Source organism: Meriones unguiculatus, chromosome 14, assembly GCF_030254825.1.
Source record: "Meriones unguiculatus strain TT.TT164.6M chromosome 14, Bangor_MerUng_6.1, whole genome shotgun sequence".
In the NCBI taxonomy this organism is placed as follows: Eukaryota; Metazoa; Chordata; class Mammalia; order Rodentia; family Muridae; genus Meriones; species Meriones unguiculatus.
In genome coordinates this window covers 52,683,727-52,701,874 of record NC_083361.1, presented here as the reverse complement: position 1 = coordinate 52,701,874, position 18,148 = coordinate 52,683,727, and the positions used below count along the sequence as shown (strand labels likewise).

Sequence of the window (18,148 nt, the reverse complement as noted above, 5' to 3'; positions counted from 1 at the left end):
TGTCGTATGTGAGGATTTCTCATCTATTTCACATGACTTTCCAGGACTTTTCTACACATGGCGTGTTAGCCTCTGAATATATGCTGATAAGTATTATCTTGCTGGAGATCATGTGTCCCTTTGTTTTGTTTGATGGCAGCTTCCATCCTATAATACAGGTTAGTTACACTCTTTGAAAACCTTTCTTATATTTGCTTGTTTACTTTATCCATGTGTGAGGGGAAAAGGGCACCATAGCATTCATGTAAGTCAGAGGACAACTTGTGGGTGTTGATTTTCCTTTTCCACCATGTAAGTTCCAGGGGTCAAGCTTGAGCTTGGCGACAAGGGCACTCTTGCCAGCTCCCAGTACAATCTTACAGGAATAATGCAGAGGGCTGTTTACCAAGAAACTCATGTAACTACAGTCATATTCAGACATGCACTAGGAAGCAATGCATCTTTCAATTTATGTCTTTAAATAAGATTAAATTTTTTTCTTGCCTAAGCCTCTTTGATTCAGTCTTTGTTTCTGATTTGTGTTGCCATTGCAAATGTCATCTCCTCCTTGGTGCACAAGGAACGTATTGATTTTTGTTTGTTGTGTCTGATTATCACTGACTCTTAGAGCCCATTGGGCCTCTCGTGGATTAATTACACTAACGTTGACGTCATCTTCTGGCTCTTGCTTTAGCCTGTGTCCTCCTGGATTCTGTTTCTTCTGCCCTGTGTTGATTTCCTTCCAGTATGGAGTCTGGATTGTCTTGTCTCATTTGTGAATACCTGAACAGTAGCTCCCAAAGTCCATCCGATGGACTTCTGAGACTCTTCAAGGGCATCTGAAAAGTCGAAATGATTCAGTGGAAATAAAAGACTTTTTCTCATGGGTATTGAGAGTTTTCCAAAGCCTGCACAATGTGTAATATCACAACAGTTTTCAGGCAAATTCAGATATGGAAATCCAGCTGTCTGTTAAGCCAGACATTGGAGAGTGCTTCAAAAATATAAAACATTGTCACTCTTTTTATTAAAAACAGCTATTTTCATAAATAATATTCTAATTAATGTCATTGTTTCTACTATTTAAAAATAGATGGATATTGTGGGGTTTTTTCACAGTAAATGTTAAAAGATTTAAATAAAATGCTCTAGAATCACCCATGATTTCTAAGAAAATGGGCTAGTCAGCTTTCCTATTTTTCTGTGTCAGTCAGTTTCCATAACTATATCAAATACCTAAGTACCAACGTATTAAAAAAAAAAAAAGGTTCAGCTTGGGGAGATGGCTCAGTTGGTAAAATGCTTACAGAATTTGAATTTGGATTATCCTGGCACTGGGTAGGTGTGACTAGGAGGAGGATTGCTGGACAACCAGCCTGGCTGAACCAGTGAGCCAGGTTCAGGGAGAGACGCCGTCTTACAAAATAAAGTGGAGAGCAACTGTGGAAGGCACCTCTGGACTCTACTCATACTCAAACACACACACAGAGAGAGAGAGAGAGAGAGAGAGAGAGAGAGAGAGAGAGAGAGAGAGAGAGAATGCGCAAATAAAGCTAATTGTTTTTCCAGTTCTAATTTTGTCATGGATACGAGCATATTGGCTACTGAAAGTGTGTACATTTTAATATGAAGCATCATGGTTTCCATTCTGAATGCCAATTCTAACTGTATAGAAGTACACTGAGTTTTGTTAGACTTTGGGTCGTGTTAATTTTGGTGTGTGATATTTGTGTTTATTGTCAAGGTTTTTATAATCAAGTTTTATGGGATTTGTGTATTTTGAAGGAGAGAAAAGGATGACATTACTTCATGGCTTTAGAGGCTTCAGTCTCTAGTCGGCCCCCTTGCCTTTGGACCTTTGCTCCTAGTTAGTCTTCTGTTGCTGTGACAAACACCAGTACCAAAAGCACCTTGGGAAAGAAAGGGTTTGTTTCAGCTTATAGCTTATGGTCCATCAGGAAGAAAAGTCAAGGCAGGAACTCAAGCAGGACAGAAACCTGGAGGCAGGAGCTGATGCAGAGGGCACGGAGGAAAGTTGCTGACTGGCTTGCTCCCCGGGGCTTACTCAGCCTGCTTTCTTATAGCACCCAAGACCACTAACCCTAGAATGGCACCCCACAGTGATCCAGCTCTCCCACATCAATAATCTATAAAGAAAATGCCACACAGATGTCCTACAGTCAATCTGATTGGGAACATTTTCTCAATAGCGGTTCCCTTTTTCCAGATGACTCTGGCTTGTTTCAAGTTGCCATAAACTACCCAGCAGAGCTATGGTGAGGAACACATCATTTCAGGGAGCTCAGGGCAGACCAGAGCTACTCACCCCACCGCCAGGATGAAAATAAGAGGAGAGGAAGGGCCTGGGGTGAAGACACCCAAAACCCTGAAGATATGTCACTAGGCCCCACCATCTCCCATGAGAGCCACGCTCTCAGAGACAAGCTTTGCCAAGTAGACTTTGGGAGAAATGTAACGTTCAAACAGGGCAAAGGGCTCCTGGGTGTAGCATGTTTGGGAACTGCTGGTTTTGACTGATGGCTCCTGGTGTGTGGAGCAGTTCTTGAGAACTGGTAAGCCTCCCTTGTGGCCTGAGCTATTTGAGAGCCCCTGCATCACTGGGTGCATAGGGTTTTGGGAAAAGGAAGGCCTCTGAGCTTCAGCACCTTGCCTCTCGTTTTGACTGATAGTGACCTGACAGTGACTTGGGTAGGGCCAGCGTTAGCTCTGGAGGTTTCTGTCAGTATGCATACTGACCCTACACTGAGAGCAAATAGGCCACTTGGAAGGTCCTGTCTGTGTCCTCTGGAATTCTCATGACGGAGGGACAGAACCAACCCCAGCAAGTTATCCTCTGACCTCCACACAAATGCCATGGCATGTTCATGTCTCCCTCTGTCGCCACTTCTGTCGCTCACACACACACACACACACACACACACACACAATAAGTAAGTGTGTGCTCGATTCAGCAGCACATATACTGAAAATAGAATGATACAGAGAAGATTAGCATAACCCCTGAGCAAGGGTGACAAGCAAATCAAATTCATGAAACATTCCATATTTTTATGCTTAATTCTCATTCAGAAGGGCAAAAAGAATAGACACCAGAAGCGGCTGAAGAGAGGGAACAGGATGGAAGGCAACCATAAATGTCCTCTGAAACACTCCACCCAACAGGGGATCAAAGCAGATGCTGAGACTCACAGCCAAACTTTGGGCTGAGTGCAGGGAGTTATAGGAAAGAGTGGGGGAATAGAAGGACCCAGAATAGACTGGAGCTTCATAAGAAGATCAACAGAGCCAACAAATCTGGGCCAATGGAGTCCTGCAGAGACTGATGCACCAATGGAGAGGACCATCTATGAAAAGGGCCTAGACCCCCTGCTGAGACGTAGCCAATGGGCAGCTCAGTCTCCATGTGGGTGCCCAGCAAGGGGAACAGGGGCTGTCTCTGACATAGACTCTGTTGCCCGCTCTTTGATCATTTCTGGTGGGGGGACATTGCCCGCCTACAGAGGATGAGGATGCAAGCAGCCCTAATGTGACTTGATGAGCTAGGATCAGACGGTAGCAGAGAAGGGCTTCCCCTTTCTGAGAAATAGGCAAGGGGAAGAGAGGGCAAGAGGAAAGGATTGTGAAACTGAGAGGAGACGAGGGAGGGGGTTACAATCCAGATGTAAAGTAGACAAAGTATAAAAAATAAAGTGGAGGGAGGGTAGGACTGAGAGGAGAGGAGGAAGGGGCTACGATCGAGATTGTAAATTATAAAAAATAAAGTTAAGTTAAAAAAATAAGTAAGTAGATAAATATGTAATTTTTAAAAACTGAAAGAAGCCCTACCTGTATGCAATCATCTTAAGTGAGTGTGAGGAGGGTCACAGTAGTTACAGCAGAGGAACTCAGCACTGGATATGAAGACAAAAAGGATATCACACAGAAGGTACATTAGCTGTTCCTCTCTTTGGGCTCAATTTCACTGTGGAGAGTTAAGGCAAGGGGGCATAATTCTAGAAGGAAAGAGCAATATGTCCACCCTGCAAGCCATTCCTGATGCTTCAGAAAGGCACAGCTCATGCTTCTTGGGCACGAGACCAACCATCTTCATGTAGGTTGCTAGGAAGCATCAGGAGAGAGGATGGGGCCATAGGGACTGTGCTGTTTCTTTCCTTATGGTAATCAACTACCTGACAAAAAGCTGCGTAAGAGAGGAGTTTATGCAGGGCTCAGTGGCACACACCTGTAATCCCAGCACTTGGGAAGGCAGAGGAGGCAGATCTCTGTGAGTTCAAGGCCAGTCTGGTCTACAAAGCGAGTCCAGGACAGTCAAGGCTACACAGAAAAACCCTGTCTCAAAAACCAAAACAAAACGAAAAGTTCATTTTGGCTTAACATTGGAGAGGACACAGCCAACACAGCCATCAGGAAGGTGTGACAGCTGGCATGTCATGTGACTGGTCACATTGTTTTTACAGACAGGAAGTAGGGGCAGGCTGTGAAACCTAAAGGCTTGTCTTTAAAGGTTCCACCATGTTCTAAGAGAGTGCCAATAGCTGGGACCAATTGTTCAAACATGAGCCTATGGGAGAAACCCTCATTCACACAACAGCAGAGACCATGTGGAGATGCTGTAAGCTTCTTTCTGCTTGAGGAACACTGCCCTCCCTCACATGACTTGATAGCATCACATCGGATACAGCTGCTTTCTCATGAAAACTAGCCAAGGCTCAAAGATGCTATCCCAACAGCGAGAGGCCCTAGGTGACTCTGGAGCAGACGGGGTAAGGAACCACAGGTCGCCTCGCATTTTACTTAAAAGCAAACCCTTTGCTCCAGAAACAGCAGCTGAGTTACTTGCCCTGGCACAAGTATAAAGGGCAAACCCACTTCTCTGGAAAGTGTGGCCACACCCTCCGGACACGGGACATGGGAAAGGCTTTCTTCTCCATTTCAAATGACCCTGTTTCTCCTTTTTTAGATGCAAATGTTTATTTGGTCTGCCTCTGAAATACCTCGGTGCAGCTGAAATAATTTAAGACGGCCCTGTAAGAGACAACCACTTCCTGACCTTCCAACATGAGAGCCCTGCCTGGGGCCACAGAAGGGGGATGCTCAGTCACCTGAGGCACAGCCGGGGCCCTGCCCTCCAGGGCCCTCCTTGGGCCTGAAGACAGGACGGCCACTGTCCTGGAAACCTACTGTGGCTGCACAGATGGGCAGGGCCTCAGCAGAGCCAGTGTTGGTGGAGAACCTTACATCTGCCAGTCAACCCCACGTGAGGCTCAGCACCTTTCAGAGCTTAGCTGTGCACTTTACCCCACATTCTAGACGCACAGGATGTGCTCAGATCTGTGGCAGGAAATGATATAAAAAGCACTGGGAGGACTAAATTCATGAACCAGCGGTCCCTCATTATCCACAGCAGACATCCAGGACCCCAGATACCTGAACCCACAGAGACTTAATAATAACAGTTTTCCAGTTTCTTCTGGAAAACTGCAGCACGTTTTCATAGAACCTAAGCACATCCTACAGTACACTTTAAATGATCTCTAAGTGACGCAGTACCCAAACATAAACAGCTCCACTATGCTGGAGGTCTGTTCTGTACAGGTATAGTCCCCACTCTGGACCTGTTCATGGGGAGATGGAGGCTGGCTATACCTAGAAAAAAGGACATGGGAATGAATGGGTATGACTGGCCGTAAATGGTGCCCACTGGTTTGAAGACCGGTATGGGTCTCAGGACTCTGTTAATGTCAGGGCCTGCCACAGTGTTATCCTATTTGTAGGTAGGAAAATAACCTATTCTGCCTACAGCTGGGAGAAGGCCGCTGGGCTAGGCAGGGTGGCTGCCTGCTGGTCCCTCCAGCGCATGGTCAGCTAGGTACTCACAACAGATGCTTCCAGGTATGGAGGAGAGAGTGGACGCTCACCCTGCACAGAAAGGCACAGGCATGAACAACTGGCCCACTATTGCGGGAACACACAGGTGAGTAGCTACCTCTTGTGAGCCAAAATAAATCCCCAAGAGATCCCATGGATCAAAGATTTAAAAGGCAAAAGACATGAACTGTAAAATAATGAAAACAATTTTCCTTCTTTTTCTTTTTTATTGATTTATTATTTATTACAGTTTATTCACTTTGTATCCCAGTTGTAGCCCCCTCCCTCATCTCCTCCCAGTCTCACTCTCCCTTCCTCTTCTCTCCCTATGCCCCTCCCCTAATCCACTGACCTCCCCTGCTATCTAACTCTAGCCTATCAGGTCTCATCAGGACTGGCTGCATCCTCTTTCTCTGTGGCCTGGCAAGGCTGTCCCCCACCCCACCCTCAGGGGAGGTGATCAAAGAACTGGCCACTGAGTCCATGTCAGAGACAGTCTCTGCTCCCTTTACTAGGAAACCCACATGGAAACTAAGCTAGCTGTGGTGTACATCTGAGCAGGAGGGGTCTAGGTCCTCTCCATGCATGGTTCTTGGTTGGCGCATTGGTCTCTGCAAGCCTCCCTGGACCCAGATTTTTTGCCTCTGTTGGTCTCCTTGAGGAGCTCCTGTCCCCTCCAGGTCTTTCTATCTCCTCATTCTTCCATAAGATTTCCTGCACTCTGCCCAAAGTTTGGCTATGGGTCTCAGTATCTGCTTCAATTCCCTGCTGGGTAGATCCTGAAAGCAATTCTTAATGTATAAAATTGGAACTTGAAGTTTTTGATTATGTTATCTCAAAGCCATAAATAGCATTATTGATTTATTTTATCAGGTAAAAGCCAGCAATTGCTGCATGGCAGAAAGTGTCCTGATTAAAGTTAAAAGTTGTGAACAGGAAAAACAAACAAAGAACCAATATGGTACCTCCCTAGGATGGAGTTACCATGCAATTGTTGGATGGGCAAGTTACATGTGTGTCTGTACAATAGTGTCCTCTGCATAAGAATGTCTGTAGCTGATGTCATCGCTACAAATAAGACAGAAATCCAATAGTAGAGTCAGAAAATGGACAGGAGATAGAAATCCTTGCTCAAAACGAAAGTACCTCTGCACTTTTGAAAATACGCTTACTCTAATCACAATAAGAAAAATGCAGGGCTGGAGAGATGGCTCAGAGGATAAGAGCACTGATTGCTCTTCCCAAAGGTCCTGAGTTCAATTCCCAGCAACCACATGGTGGCTCACAACTATATAAACATGAAATCTGGTTCCCTCTTCTGGCGTGCAGGTGTACATGCTAACACACATTGCATAAGTAATAAATAAATAAATCTTTAAAAATAAAAAATAAAAAAAGAAAAATGCAAAATGACATCAGTGGGATTCTACCTTCCCCCACCAAGTTGGGTAGCTGCTGTGGAAGGGTAGTATGTGATCCCAAACCTTGAGCACTTCGGGAAAATGGTGACAAGAGGTGTGGCCTGATGGGAGAGAGGATCATTTGGGGACATGCCCTTGGATGGGACATAGGAGTCTCAGAGCCTTTCTTTCTCTTCTGCTTCCTGAATGCCCTGAGGTGAGCTGCTTCTTCTATCATTACAGTAGCAGGAGCCTGTGGTAAAGGCTCCTCACATCTTAGCAGATCAAGGAGCAGAGAGCTCCGGACCCGGAACCAGAAACAAATGTTCCAAGAACCACTCCAGCATTCCACTTCTGCTAGCTAGGCTACATGTCTGAGAGGTCTCCAGCCTTCCAGAACAGCACCAGCAGGGCGAGACCAAGTGTTGGCACACACAAACCTACGAGGGACATTATACATCCAAACCAAAACATGGCAGAGCTGGGAGAAGCAAGTGTCCATTGTTTATAAGCCCTTGCTTAATGAGGCTTCAGGGGAGGGGGAGGAGGACACCAGAGCAGAGCACTCCCATTGCCTTTCCTTTTGTTCTGTTGCAATGATTCCGTGCTTTCAGTTCTTTAAACAGTCAACTTTGTGCCTTTGAGAGGCCACAGGCACCTCATCCCGCCTTTGGGCTCTGCTAGCAGGAAGTGGAAGTCAGCCACCTCCTCCTCATCTTGGATCTGCACTGCTGGCTCTGGGAGGCAAATCACAGCACAACCAGTGGCCCACCAAGCAGAGGCAACCCTGAGCTGAGGATGACAGCTGGAATTCCTAACACTCTTGCAAGGGACTCCCATTCTTTTGTGTTCCCTAACAGTAGGCACTTAGCCAGGCATTGCTGATGCCCTTGGGTAATGGTGATCCCCTGGGGTAGTGGCCAGCATAGCAGGTCTGTGCTGGGGGCTGGTGACACATCCAGATTCTGTCAGTTCAAACTGTCCAGAGAAGACTCCTGAATGTGGATGAAGCTCATGGGTCACCAACTAGCTGTATATCCCTTCATTCCTGTCAGGGTCTCAACAGTGTCAGATCCTCTAGGCCCTTCAGCATCCCATACCTCTCTCCTCTTTCCCTTGGAAAAGAAAGGAGCTGAAGTCCTTGATGCTCTAGAAGCAAGAAGAGCTTGTGACTAACATGTCTTTTCTGCCATCTGACTTTGAGCTAAATGTATGTTTCTAAGGAACCATTGAATAATGCCTGTTTAGCAAGCAAGATGCCCAAGCTTCCTGATTTCCCTGATATCCAGCTGTGTGACCATGATATTCCCGCTATGTAGTCTGCAAGGGATACAGCCATGGGAAATGATGTGTCTGGCATCCAATTGTATTGTCTGGGAATGGCCTGCTTACCAGGCATTTGAGGCTTCGGGGCAAGGCTTCATGCTCAGAAAACTCTTGACCGAAGCAGAAGGCAGGTGAACCTAAATCACAGCAGTGGCCTTTGTCTCCATGGTGATACACGCCTCGACTCCCTGTGCTGCCTCACTAGGAACCAGTAGCAGCTGAAGAGAGAATCCTCTCCTTTCAAAGTCGCCCCCAGTAGCCTGGCCCCCTAACTGCCCTGGAGCAGTGCACACCCATATCAGTATCACACCAGTACACACTCCTGCTCAAGACAGACATTGTTTCAGAGGGTAGGTAGAAGTGCCTGGGAAAGTTGTTGGGCAGACAGCAAGTGGCAGAGAACCTTTCAGTAGCCATGAAGTTCTTTGCTGCTGTCTCATGCCGTCATTAGTGCTGTTTTTAATTTGGGGACATCTCCCACTCTTGATGTTGAGCAAAGCTTGGGGAGGTCACATTCATTCCTTAAACCCATGTTTGGTTGGTAGCTGGGTCACGCATAGTTGGCAGAGACTCAGAGTGTGGGCTTTGGCCTGGCACACCATCACCAGGCACTTCCCCTCTGCCTTGGCCTATGTTGGCAAAGTGGAGCCTGAACTGGGGGGCCAGAACTAGTCAGATAGCTGCCTCAACTGGTCCACTATGAAAATACGCCACTGTGAGACATTAACTTGTTTTCACAGCAGCCTGGGACTTGAGGACCCTGACTGAGGTGTGAGCACAGTGGTAGAGGGTGAAGCTGAGGGCAGGCAGGTAGATTGAAGGGACACACCCTCATAGGAATCTAGAAGCCGGGGTAGTTGTGGGCAGATGGGCTTACAGAAAGATATGGCAGGGGTGGGGAGAGGAGCAACAGGGCTGACCCACACTCTGTGGAGAGAGCCATGGACCCAAGTCTTTCTACTACCCTTCACAGAGAAGCCAGTGAAGGAATTGAGGAAGAGTGTGTCTGAGCATAAGGACCTCAGGGACAACAGAAGACCGGTGTGAGAGGAATCTCAGTGAAAAAGGAGATTGAGACATAAGGTGAAAAACCTTGGAAGAGTGTCCAAAGCCCTTCCCTCACTGAACCTCTAGAAGGTCAGCAGCCTTGGGTCCCCATGTCCCCAGATGAAAGACTTGAAAACATTTAGATATGAAGGTAGCCCTACAAGTAACTCAGCTCTGGAGAGCAATCTAAAGCCACCGCTCTGTCAAGAAGGGTCCAAGGAGGCCTGGAGCACTGTCCTAGGACATGTACAGGTCAGGGTATGGGGACGTTGGGGCAGGCAATAAAGCTGCCAGCGAGAAGCAAGACATGCAATAAACAGCAAAGGCTTGTAGGAGTTACAAGGCAGCCAGAGCCAGTTGAGAGTGAAGCCATGGTTACACATATACTCCAGAGGCAAGAGAGGGAGAGGGAGGAGTGACCAAAGCAGAGCCAGGAGAGACACATCTGTAGTCAGACAGAGACAGGGGCATGAATATGCCTAGGAAAAAGGCAAAGAGATTGGCAATAAGTGATAAAACACAAATGCAGGGTCAGTTGGTTAATTTGAAGTTCTGCTAACTGGAGTTATGGAAGGAAGAACAGCAAAAACAGAGGGGAGACAGACATTTGCAGAGAAGTAACACAAGGACGTCAGCAACTGAGTGATGGAAAGGGCTTAAGAATCAATGCCATACCAGGCCCATCGGGTGTGGGTTGCAGACAGCACAGGCAAGGGCTTTAGCATCTAGACTGGCCAGGAGTCACATGGACAACAGCAGAGGCAGAGCCAGTGAAGAAAGGCCTTTGGAATATTGGTGAGAACTAGTTTTCAACTTAAATTTGTGCAACCAAGCTAATTACTTTCCAAGTATAAAGTGATATAAAATTGTTTCTTTCATCATGCCATTGTCATCCAGGTAGAGAATGTGCTTTAGCATGCCACCTCGCCCCACTGCCCTCTCTTTCTCGCTCCACCCCTCCCATAATCCCTTCATCCTCCCCCAAGTTTCACTTCTGCCTTCCTTCCATCTGTACATATATGAGTTTGTGAATCTTTAAGGTCTAGAACCCACAAACAAGAAAAAATTATAATATTTGCCTTTCTGAGATGGACAGTTTGCTTTAGCATAATCACCTTCTACCATTTCTAGGTGACTACAGCTTTTCTGGAGGACTTTAAATGGGAGGAGTTTCCCATTAAAACAAGTAAATGAACAAAAAGGGGAGCCTGGGGTGCAGGCAGCAGGGCACCCAGAGGACAGAGAGGATGGAGAAGCCCCAACAGAACAGGAAATGACAAGACAAGAAGAAAGTGTCCAGGGATGCTCAACAGGTCAGAATTTTGACAATTAACAGGTCCTTGACTGGGGATGGATGCTTGAGAAAGTTAGCACAGGGACAGTCAGAGGTAAGTGAATGGCATTGTGGAGAAGGGGAGGGACTGTGGGAAAGAAGCACTCTTAGCACTCTCCATGCAGTGAACATGGCATCATGCCTTAGTCATGTGAATTTAACCAGGGATGATGACAGAAAAGGGAAGAAGGCAGCTTCAAACGGCTGCCAGAAGAGAATCAGTCCATTATCTTAAGTGCGGCAAAAATAGCCATTTACTCTTATGTTTTCAGGAATCATTATTTTAAAGTATATGTGTGTACCTATGTATATCCAGTGCAGCACCAGGAATGCCAGCAGAGAGGAAGCTGGGATCTGGTGGACTGGGGTCTTTGCTGGAGAAAGTGCAGCACCCCAGTTAGGCATGTTTAGTATAGTTGAACAGAGAGACAGAGTTACTGCGTGCAGCTTACAAGGAGGCAGGGTTTATGGTATACAGCTAGACCGAGGCAACAGGATTAGCTGATCTCGGTAGGAGCAGTCTCTGCAGGGAAGCAGTGCTCAGGCTGTAAACATCCGGGAGGGATGGGGGAGTGGTGATGCTAGACATTTTCTGCACACACTGCCAACACTCAAACTTGGATCCGCAAGGAAGGCTTTGCCATTTCCCGCTGAGCCTCACTCCGGGGAGAGTACCATTCCTCTGAGGCTATGGGGTCCTTGAGATGACCGTGCCCATACCAATAATACACACTCACTCAGGGCCTCCTCCACTCCCTACAGGAGGGTATGTACATGTTTGTAGAAGGTTATGCATGTGTGTCGACAGAGGTCAACGTCACGTCATCCTTTATCATTCTTTGTTTTATTTTAACTTCTCTGTGTGTGTGTGTCATACATGTATATATTCTCGATAACTCTCCATCTGAGTTTTTTTGTTTTGTTTTGTTTTGTTTTTTGCTTTTTGCTTTTTGCATGGAGAGGGTGTGTATGTTCCAACATGTGGACACATGTATATGTGCATGCATAGGTCAGGGCCAGAAGTTCTCACTGAGAGTACAGACAGCCCATCAAGTTTCCCCCAACATTTGTGTGGGTGTTGGAAAGCTGAACTATCATTCTCCTACAGTATGACAAGTGTTTGCCCACTACACCATCTCCTTGGCCTAGGAAGATGGAGGCTGTTTTGTTTGTTTTGCAGTGCTGGGGTTTGAACTGTAGGGAGGCGTGCTGAGTCGGTGTTCTACAGTGAGCTTAGACCCTCAGGGGCTCTCACTGATCTGGGGGCACATTAATTCAGCTAGAATGGCCTGTGAGTGAGCTCCAGAGATCTGCCTGTCTCCATCTCCCCGGCACTAGGCTTACAGACCCACACCCCTGAGCCCAGCTTTTGTGCGGTGCCGGGGAGCCGAGCTCCGGTCCTCACGCTTGTTTATCAGACCCTTTACCAAACAAACCATCTCCACTGCTTAGCATTTTGTTTTTTAAATGAAAGAGCTCTCCATGAGGAAGAGAGCTACGGAATGAGCGGCAAGCAAAGAACAGTTATGCACACTGTGAGCCTAATGACTAGGGATGTGCACACTGTGTGTGCTACCCTTTTCTAAAGTACAAAGGGAAAGGCAGCTCCCCCACTGCTACTGTGGGCAGTGTGGGAGAACGGGGCGTGCTGCGGGAGTGGGTAGCACCTACCTGCTGGGAGACAACGGGAGACCCTGAAGAATCGGTATGTAACAAATGGAAGCATTCTACTGCATGGGCTTTCTGGAGGCAGAGGCTCTACTCACGCAGCTTCGGCAGCTGCATTGACTGCTGGGAGAAACCTTCAAGAACACCAGCCCCAAGTGTGGGGGGACCAAGGCATCAATGGGCCTTAGTGGTTTAGAGAAGTAAGTTAGGGCATGGCTTCATGAGAGGACTTGGAGGTAGGTGAGGGTACAGCCTCTTTTAGAAAACAGGCATAGCCATTCGTGGCAAATGTCATCAAGACCATGCTTCTATCTCAGTCAGGAGACAGAGCTCTGAGGCTCCCTGGCTTCTATGATTCCCTGTGGCCTTGGTTGTTCCTCTTCTTGGTGGATGCTGGACATATAGAGTCCTCAGTTGGTAAGGGTACACTGGCCTTCAGAGGAAGGAGGAAATGATGCCCGGAGGAATGAGAGGCAGGGGGACAGCAGATTGCTGGGAGGGTGACTGGGCCCCCAGCCCTGACCCAGGTAATGGTAGAGTTCAGGTGTGACTGTTATCTGTCTGTGGGGTAAGGGACAACGGCAAGTTTGGCGACTTAAAAAACATGCTCAGCTACTCAGCTCACCCAGCCTGGAGTGGGGGGGCAGTGGCGGGGAGTGGGGGACAACAGATGGATGGACAGACGGACACAGGACTGGGAATAGCTCAACGAGCAGTTCTGACCGAATGGCCATCAGAATCAGGCTGGTGGTGGCAGGGACAGTGGTCATGGAAGCTACTGTGCCGGCTGGCTTGCCTTCAAGCCATACGCATGGCTATAGGACGGAGGCAGCTCCTTACCTCACAGGCATCCAAATGGCTGCTGTTGACCTGGCTTCTCTCAGCATGAGTGACCAGACAGAGGCAGAAGCCCGCGGGGCATAGACACAGGTTGCCGCATGGCACTCCTGCAATCCCTCCTGGTTAGGTTTTTTGATGTTGTTTTTTGTTTTAGTTTTTGTCAACTACAGCCATTTGGGAAAAGGAACCTCAATTGAGACACTTCATCCATCAGATTGGTGTGTAAGCAAGCCTGTGGTGCATTTTCTGGGTTAATGATTGACGCAGGAGAGGCCCCACCCACTGGGGGCAGAGCCGAGCCTGGGAAGGTAGTCCTGGGCTGTACAAGGAAGCAAGCCGAGCAAGCCACAGAAAACAAGCCAGTAGGCGGTATTCTGCCGTGGTCTCTGCTTCAGTTCCTGCCCGAAGGTTCCTGCATTGACTTCCCCGGGAACCTGAACTGTAAGATGTAAGCTGAGACAGACCTTTTCCTCCTCAAGTTGCTTCTGGTCATAGTGTTCTATCACCGCAAGAGAAAGCAAACTAAGGCGCAAGCCAAACTTGGAAGTGGCACACCCTCGTTTCTTGATGGCATTGGGATCTTATGCATTCCCTGAAGGTCAGTAAGGTGAATGCTTTTGCTCCATAAATGCTATGGGAGATTAGGGAGTATTTGTGGTCTGAGGCCAAGGGATCACTGGGGTCAGTGAGTTTATGGGGACTGTTAGACCCTGGACCCCTGGCCTCTCACTCCCTGTTACTGTCCCAGTGAGGTGAAATGTTTGCTCTCCCGCACATTCCTCGGTGACACACATTACTGGGCCAAATCCACAAGCTGAGAAGCTTGCGCTCTTGATAAGTCTGTCACCTTCGGCATTTGTGACAGTGACAGGAAACAGGTCAGCACATCTTTGCCTTATGCAACTGGCCTCCGAAGGCTGTATAAGGAAGCAAGCCTGGAGTTCAGCTTGTGGTGGTAGGAGGACATGCTTGCCTGGTACTGTCCCAGGCAGCTCCCCAACCCTAAGAACAGACAGCTGGCTCCTGTCTTTTGCCTCACTCATCTTCTCTAGCGCCTCATCCTCATCATCCTTGTCTCATGTTGTACACTGGGTGTGCTTCCCTAATTCCTCTTGTTGGATGAAGAAATGAACTCACAAAGAGAGACCCACCCCTGGTCCTGTTGCCGGGAGCCCATGGGCTGGGGAACAAGACAGAGAACTATTGACCAAAGGCATATGTCTTCATTTTAAGCACCAGAACAATTGTGACTAGAAAAGCCACAGCCCCTTCCCTGGAATCAGGAAGAGCGGGAGAGGAGACAGGCTTCAGCCCTGTGTCTCACACATAAACATGTAATCACAAATGAAAGCCCTGTTGGGAAAGACAGGGCAGAGCAGAAGAACATAGGGAGCCTGGCTTGGTGGCAGGACCAGGAAGCCTTTGAGGGGACTGGCAGCTTGTCACTGGGTCAGAAAACAAACCTCTGACCTCCCTCCAGGCTGATATGAGCTTGAGAGACACCGTGTGTGAATGGCTTACTTTTATTTTTTATTTTTGTCACAAACACCATTAATGCTTGAGAGTAAAGAGTAAAAGATTGAACCCCAAATTAAACCACGAAGGCACCCTCCCGCCATGCGCTCTGCACCCCGCAAGGTGTCTTCTTACAGAACTGTAGAATCGCCCAGAAACAAGTGTCTAATTATAGCCTAGCCATCTGCAGAGCTAAAACAAGGGCTCATCAACACTATCTTTCAGGTTTTTCACTAAGTCAGAACAATCTGCTAAAAATATCCTGTACTGTATCCGCAACGCCCCCAAACAATGTGTTTTCCCGGCACCGCAGCCTGCCAGCTCCCCCGAAGCCCTGGAAGCCCAGTGGGAGCAAGAAGCCCAGCTGGCAGCCGCCATGTCCTTTCCTTGCCTGGTTTTCATTCTGAGTGTCACTGTCACTGGACAGCAAGCCAGGGGGAAAGTTAAGACCGAATCCCTGCCTTCCACAGCTGTCCACGAAGATGTCCCCCCCCCGGGGGGGGTGTCCTAGGAGCCTCTCAGGAATCCTGGGCAGTGGCCAGGTCCTCAGATCCAGGAATCCTGCTGGGTCTGCTGGTGCTGTCATATCCCCAACTCCCACATAAGACGCCCCAGAACTAGTGTGTTGCCTGCATAGAACCTTCCTGTGAATTAGAAAAACAGACAACCTGAACTTCACTTGCCTGCCAGACTGAAGACTGAAGACAACGCATAACCTACATGACTGTCCATGGCATCCTGTGGAGAATGCCCGTTAGAAAAGACAGGAATATAGTGCCTCCGAACCACTGTTGGTCTTAAGGGACAATCAAGGCTCCCAGGCCACACAGGAGTGAATCAGCGTGGAGGCCCTGTGCACATGAAGGCTGACACCCTCGGGGTGCAGCTGAAGGGAGAGTGACTGAAAAAATCTGTGTTGGACATCAGCCAAGAACTCCAGACCAGGTTCTCGGGTAGTGGTGATCAATACAAGGGGCGTGGTGTGCAGCTGCCAGGGGCTGACAGTAGCCACCACTGCACAGCTGCAAGGAGAAGCGTCTCTGGGAAGAGGGTGAGAGGAGACCACAGAGCTTAGGAACATCTGTTCTTCCTGGAGGAAAAAGTGATCTTCAAGGTAGGCCTGAAGTGGAAGGATTGAAGGCCAGCGAGCTACGGTAAAGGCCAATGGGAAGAAGTGAGATGAAACTTGGTGATAACAGTGTGTAGCTTGGCTGGGACAGCCACCGCTCTGATAGAGCAATCCTCAAGAAAACGTCTCACCAAGAGCAAGCCCAGAGCTCCAAAGGCCGAGGGCCCTTGCTCATGGTTTATACACTAAGGATTCGTGCGCCTGTCGGTGCATAAGTATAAGTATAATTCTTAATTTTACATATATTAAGAATGCCAGTATATTCACTCAAAGGTAGAAGAAAGTTTTGAAGAGGAATATATATACAATCTTAATAAAGAAAATCAAAGAATAAATTCCAAAGCCAGATTTTACCCCAACTATATCAATAATTAAATTTATATAATTAGCTAATTATATATACATATGTATATATGTATACATATATATGCATTATGTATAAATAGGTACATTATATATACATATATATAATTAACTAATTATATAAATTATATATATATATATATATATATATAGTATTCCAACTAAAGACTAAACTGAAACTGGAATGTTTAAAGTATGGCTGTGTTTTTTGAAAAACTTCTGAAACACAAGGTTAGAGAAAAGTTGGGAAAAAAAAGGGTTAAGAAAAGCCAGCCAGCGCTGAGCCGATGACTCAGTGGGTAAAATGTCTGCCATACAGCGTGAAGACCTGACTTCAAATCTCCAGCACCCGTGGAAAGCCAGGCATAGCAGTGTATTCCCGCAGTCTCTGTGCCAGAGGATAAGAGTGCACAGATCTTTTTTTTTTTTTAATATTTATTTATTATGTATACAACATTGTGTCTGCATGTACACCTGCATGCCAGCGGGGGGCACCAGATCTCATTATAGATGTGAGCCAACATGTGGTTGCTGGGAATTGAACTCAGGACCTCTGTAGGAACAGCCAGTGCTCTTAACCTCTGAGCCATCTCTCCAGCCCGAGCACACAGATCTTAAGGCTCACTGACCAACCAGTCTAACCAGAGGCCAAGCTTCAGATTTACTAAGAGACCCAGCCTTAAAAATTAAGATAAAGAAATAATAGAAGACATTCCGCCTTCAACCTTGGACTTCCACTCATGCCTGCTGGCAAGGGTGAGCGTGTCCATACATGGGTGAGCGTACGTGTGCGCACCACACACGCACAGACCTTGTAAAAACATAAATAAAACAAAAAGTACACAGATCCATTTTCTTCTTCTATAATGATGTAACTGAGGCTGGCTAATGTGTGAAGAGAAGAGGGTGGCTCATTTAGTTCAGAGTTCTAAAAGTTTAGGGTCTGGTGCCAGCGTCAGCTCAGCTGTGGGGAAGGCCTTGTGGTATGAATCCCAGAGCAGAGACCCAAGGGAGAAGTTACAGGGTGAGGCAGGTAGTCAGGGAGTGAATTTTCCCAGAGTGGTCTCTGGACAGACATACCAACACGACTCTGTGCTGCAGGCTTCTCTGTGAACGATGGGGTCGTCTGTAGTCACTCTGAGGTAACCACTGTGTAGGACGATGCCGTCCATCTTTGTGTGGTCTGACACCAAGCTGACTCACGAAGCAGCCTTGGACCTTGACCTTCTCTGGCCATAGATTCTAGGAAGCGTGAGGAGTGAGGCCTGAGGTGCATGATGAGGACAGAGGTGTCACGTGGACAGGTGGTGGGATGTGGCCAGCTGGGGTTGTTAGCTCTAGACTTAGCAAGCCTTGCAGAGCCACTCTGTGTCCCGGGCATCACTGGGCCACTGGGTACCAGCACAACTGGCATCTCCCGAAGCTTCTGAGTGTAGCCATCCATTCCTGAGTAGGCAATGCCATGCCTCTGTGTGGTGTGTTTTCTGATGACAACACAAATCCACAGCTTGGGACAGAGATCATCCTCAGGGGCCCAGCTAGGCTGATCTAACCAGTTGTCCAGTCCTTGATTTGAGTCGTAATCAGATCCTAATGACACGGGCTTCGGGACTGGGTAGGGGATGCATGGCCACACCCTTCTATAGCCAGTCATGAATC

The 18,148-nt window shown here is 47.6% G+C and overlaps 1 non-coding gene across 1 annotated transcript; it reads left to right on the top strand.

The window, feature by feature from the left end:
* The first annotated feature begins 2,938 nt into the window (after positions 1–2,938).
* LOC132647665 (U6 spliceosomal RNA) lies at positions 2,939–3,050 on the top strand. Its single transcript, XR_009586011.1, has one exon. It is a non-coding gene; the product is annotated as a U6 spliceosomal RNA (small nuclear RNA).
* The last annotated feature ends 15,098 nt before the right edge of the window (positions 3,051–18,148 follow it).